Raw genomic sequence first — 6,000 nt, 5'->3', positions numbered from 1 at the left:
AGTACTCATCAGCATTGAGAAGGAGAGGATTCGATTGAATTGCAAAATTCTTACGAAGAATCTCAAAATCCCGTCAAACCCTAACCCTAACCCTAAGTTGAAGATTAGGGGCTTACCTCCACCGATTCACCACGCATGGCATGAGCACCGCCGAGCATGGCCGTCAGCGAGGACCTCCCCAGCTAGCTGCATAAGCAAGGCGCACGTGACAAGAGTCGTCGCCGCGCACGCACCTCAAAGCAGCTAGGCCGGTGGCCTCAAGCAGCTGAGCCCGAGCAGCGCGTCCGCCTCTGCCACGTTCGCCTCCGTCGTGTCCGCCTCCGCCACGACCCGACCGCCGTCAACCTGGCCACCTCCCCAACTGGCGCTCACCCGCCATCATACCTGCAGCGGAGCCCCTCGACGGAGCCGTGCGCGACTCGGTCGCACGCCAGCGCCAGCGAGAGGGCCCGCGGCGGAGCCAGGCAACGGTGGTGCATGGGTGGACGCCGGCGGCGCAGCTTGGGGTCGGGAGAAGAGAGGAGAAGGGAGCGGATAAGGATGGGTGAGAATGCGGCTAGGGTTCAGGAGGGGTGGTGCTCGGGGGTTTTGATCCCCGAGGAAGGCGCGCGGCCGTCCATCTGGGATGGACGGTTCAGATGGAGGCGGGGCTTAGCAGGCTTAGAGCCCCAAGTGGGTGGCGAGCGGCAATGGGCCGAATTGGCAGCCCATCCATTGGCTGTCGTCGCTCGCGGCTAAGCGACGTGCAGGCTGGGCCTATGGCAGGCCGACGGGCAGGTTTTTTTGGGCCGTGAGCTGGACCAAGCCATGCTGAGGTGCTGGCCGTGTTGGGCCCGGAAGGGAAAATGGGCTGCGTGAAGAGAGCTGAGCACACGTGAGTTTTGTGGGCCACTGCGGGCCAGATTGTTTTACGGGCCAGTTTAAGGTTTTCTCGATCTGTCTAACATTTTGCCCTTAATATTTACTATTTTCTACTATTTAATTTCCATGAGTTGTATAATTATGCTAAGTGATATTTAATATGCATAATTACACAAATTATTTCTCTAAGCTAATAAGAGATTTTTTTAGAATTATTTGATGTAGTTTTGGGCACACAATTAATTTCAGAGCAACGTTGTTATTAATTGCTTGTTCATGAATAATTTATTTAATTTTTTTTTGCTTCTACCCAACGGTGATGCAAAATTAATTTTCAGCTATATATTTTAATATTTTTTTGCTCCTGCCCAACAGTGGTGCACAATCATTTTAATACTAAGGTGCTTCTCTTTAATATAAGTTAAAGTTAATAAAGAGGCTACATTAAGTGAATTTGTATGCATTATTAGGATTTAAAGATTCTAATTTTACGCTATAAGTTTTATGCTTCTACATTAAGACTCAGTCTGTCCTAACTAAAATGGGACCAATGAGAAATTTTGGTTAGAAATATAATAATGTCATTCTTGGGATTTCTTAGTAGCACCTTTTATTATCCATTATAAGTAATGGTAAGGTGTGTTTTTTAAAATGTCTTTAATTGGGATGGAACCAACGAGAAGTTCTAATTAGAGATCTAATGTCATTCCCAAGAACTTATGATGGCTCATGATTACATACTGACCAAAGTTGTTTGTGATCATTTGTCACCCCTATTAGTGAACTAGTCCTTTTCATAGGTAGTTCATGAGTTAGACTATTATTATTATTTATTTCTTCTTCGCTTTCTGCCCAATGGTGATGCAAAGTAGAATTGTTAAGTTTTAGCATCAACATGATGTAGATCTAACTGATGTGGAATTCTATCATGGTAGATTGTTATTCAAATTTATTGTGAATATCAATGTTGTTTATGTAATATCCCTATTCAGCCATAAGTTTTCAGCTATTTTCAATACCCTATAAGCAATGAGATTATTATCCATACACACAAATTTGACTCTCATTAGAAAAGTCTTCACAAATTTAGAATGATGACGAGAATCCAATGATTTTCTCATCGGTTGAATGACTAATGGGAACAATCTAATTAAGAAAGTTCACCTTCTATGATCGTGCTAGTAAGGATGTGGTGAGCAATCCCTAGGACAAATTGTTTAAGCACATCTAGCATTGATTAGGACTTTTAAGTTCACTTTGCTAAGTTGTTGAACCTAGAGCAAAAATGAACAATGATCAAGTTCAAAGTAAAGAAATGTGTGTTCAAAAGGAGTTGGCTAAGTCTAACATAAATGGGTGTTGCCAACATTGTAAGATAAAGCAGAATATGAGCCTCATGAGAGATCGTCGTGGCATACCACATTTCGAAAGGGAAAGTGGAAAGTCTCTTTCCACTAATTGATAAGTTTTTATTCTACTTTTATCTAAAGGGTATTGGTTAAGGAGTACCGCTGAAGAAAGTAGAAACTTTAATATTCATCCCGTATAATGTCATAAGATTGAGATTATTAGTTCTAATGTTGTTGCCTCCTCACCTATTAGCCATTTCTGATAGAGTCAAAATAGTGAACTACCATGTGTTCACATACAAAATGTGGCTCTAAAAGAAAATTAACAAAGGGGCCTGAGCCTATGCTCATGGCAAAATGAGGCAGAAGAATATTCATAAGGTTAGGGGATTGAACAAGAGAAAAGTTGATGACACTAAGATAGTGGTACATAAGCATTATGAGAAAGTATTGAGTACTGGTACCTAAATTTTAGTACATCATTTCTTAAAAATATAATTAATTATGCACATGAGTATGAACTCCCATTAGAAAAGTTTTGGTAAATAGCACATTGATAAGAATCCAATTAATTGTTTACCATATGCTTAGCAGGAGTAGCCTAAATGTATGTCCCTCAACAGTATGTCAGAATCTGGGGGACCAATCCTATGTTGGATAAAGTTCTCTAACACTAATTAGTTAGGACATATGAAATCTATAAAAGCTTTGAGTTCGTTTCAATCATAAAGCATAGATTGAGAAAGTGAACCCTAGCTGATTATATTGAATGTGCGTTTTGAGTAAAGTTGGCAACCTTATGAACATGTTGTCAATATTTACTTGGGAATAATGAAAACGGTTCTATGAACATGTTGTCAATATTTACTTGGGAATAATGAAAACGGTCCAAGATAAGTCTTGGAGTTACATACGAACAAGAGGCTAATATTGGAGTTACATACAGATAAGAGGCTAATGTTGAAGTTGTTATAAGACTTTTATCAGCATTAAGTTATACCTTCATCCTCAATTTCGCTAATAAAATTTGGTCCTGTTTTATGGAGAAACATCACTTCTTGTCTCTTTATATTGCATTATTGGGAACATTGAGCATGTTAACTCTTAGACTTCCCTTTAGAAGTGGATTAATGAGAGTTCATAAAAAATGTGGATTACTTTACTAATAAATCCACAATTTTGAGACTTCCCTTTGGAAGTGGATTAATGAGTTCATCAAAAATGTGGATTACTTTACTAATAAATCTGCAATTTTGAGGGGGAGATTAGAACGTCTCATTAAGATAGAGATATCTGCCCCATTAAGTGAAACATTACAATAATCACTTCTAAAGATAAGAATTATGGTTGGAAATTTTAAAGCATAACCACATGTGTTTTTTAGTTGGTACCATAGAAAATAAGTGTGTTCAAATCATGAATACTTGTGCATATGTTTCATTGAACTTAGCTTCCAACTTGAGAGGGTACTATTTTAATTTTACGTACATACCAGATAAGCATTACCTTGTTAACTAAGAAAGTCGAAGAAGATTAGTGGGATTATGAGGCACGTGATTAAAAGGGTCTCTAATGAATCCCGCATGAGATAATCATCTAAATAAGAAAGGTCTCATCTTCAATTACTCATGTTAGTCTATATACCTTTTATTAAGTAGGATTTCCTAACAGAGTCAAAACACTGGACCATAAGGGTTCACATAACTTATAGTGACTCTAAGAAAGGAAGTATCGCTACTCATGGCAATTGACTCTCATAAATCAAGGAATTGATAGTGACGATTGAAGTAAAATAATATCTTTGTGTAAAACTTGACACTTATTGCTCTATATTTTCAAGGGCTATGAGCACTTATATTATGGTATGTAAATTTAAGGGGGATATTGTATAAAACTTGAAGCTTATATTTCTTCAGGTGTTAAAATTATGTTGATAATAATTTGAAGCTTATTTTTCTTCAAGTATTCAATTTATCTTGATAATATTCGTTATGTCTTTGAATATTAAGTTTCATCGAGATAGGTCCAAAGAAGTATTAAGTCTGACTCAAAGAACAATTAAGTCTGACTCAAAAGGCATGTGCTGATAGAGACTTAATGAATATGATTACTCTGTCATGCTTATTTTGGGTCAAGGGCGATAAGTGCACCTAAGTTTATTGAATGCCCTTAATAACCGGGTTTTTGGCAGAAATTAATCTAGGAATGGACCCCTAGAAAACTTCTAAGAAAGCTTTGTAAGGAAGCTGTGCATTATGCACAAAACACTAAGGGATTGCATGCTCACGAATTAAGAATCTGATAGCCATAAGGTTGTTGGTTATTCAGGTGCTAATTTTGCAAGGAGTGTTGATATTAGAAATTCCACATGAGTCTTCACTCTTGCTTTGTGGAAGGCTCCTACCAAGCTCACTAAGAAATAATTGATATTTCCACTCAGTCGTGACATATTTCAATCCAAATTAGAAATTAAGTTTTCAGCATGAGACCAATTTAAGTTACTAGACAAATTATTTTAGCTTAAGAAATTGATCCCGAAATCACCATAAAAAGTGCAATTTAACTTTGCCATAAGAAGTGCAATTTATTTTTGAGTAACATGTTTAGTGGTACTGCCAAACACATGACATTGTGAAAGAAAGGTCCAGAATCATATGTTAAACATAGTACAATATTTAAGCTCATGCTCTAATGATATAAGTCAGTGCTCAACATATAAGTGTTAAGGGTTGAGCATCATTCAAGCTATGGTTTCCTAATTAAAGGCTTGTCTCAATTTATGCCGGCTTTATGAATTGTGACAACGTGTAATCTTAGGATAATTAAGATTTCAATCCTTGATTCTGGACACATGTTTGTTTCTTATTATTAAGTGCACATGATGAAATTGAAACAATTTGCACATAAGGACCATAAGTAAGGAGATCATCTCCCAATATGAATAAGTGACTATCAAATAGAAGTAGATTGACATATTGTAGGCAATGAAGTTGCAATGGTGTTTTATTAACTGTTGTGACGCGTTACCTCGTATGTTTTTCTACTATGAGTGAAACTGATGACGATAAGCCTTACGATCAAAGGGGAGAATGTTGGAATTGATCTTAGCTTAGTCAAAGAGGACCGAGTCCTAAGGGGGCTAACTGCTACCCCGTTGCCCTGGTCAAGGGCAACAGCCTAACCAACGGCTAGGTCCCAAGTGCGGCCGTGCTATAAGAAGGGCCCCTTGAGTCCAAACGTGATTAAGGAAAAAAAAAGAATTGCCTTCCTAATCCTACCTGCACAGGCATGCACTTGAAGGCTTCCGCCGATCACCGTCCGCTCGTCACGGTGTTATCCACGCCACGCCTGTTTCCTCAAGCAGGTACCGGGATTTCAGCAGCCATAAAGGTATCTCCATTCATGAGGTCAGTGTTAAATTGACGAGTTATTGGGGTGTTCATGTCATTAGGCTATCAGATCCTACAAATTAGTCATTCTAATTTCTAACGTACTGGCCTACCGGGCCGGGGTTATCTATCCTCAGATCTTTTTCTACTCTTGCTTATCTCTTATTATTCGTATATGCGATTATCAGCTTTCCTCCTTTATCCTTTTGGAGGAATTCGCATTTCTTGATATCAACTGGTCATCATAGACATCTGATTGTCAACAACCACGATTTCTTCTACTCTCACTCGTCTCACTCAATGCCACTGGAGAACATGCATGATGATAGATAGGTCGAAGACGGCTTGCATGACAAAGCTTCCCCTGTTCATGAGGAATTCGCTACGGAGACCATCCAGAT

Source organism: Setaria viridis, chromosome 5 (assembly GCF_005286985.2).
Source record: "Setaria viridis chromosome 5, Setaria_viridis_v4.0, whole genome shotgun sequence".
Taxonomy (NCBI): Eukaryota; Viridiplantae; Streptophyta; class Magnoliopsida; order Poales; family Poaceae; genus Setaria; species Setaria viridis.
Note: the sequence above shows the minus strand (reverse complement) of the source record.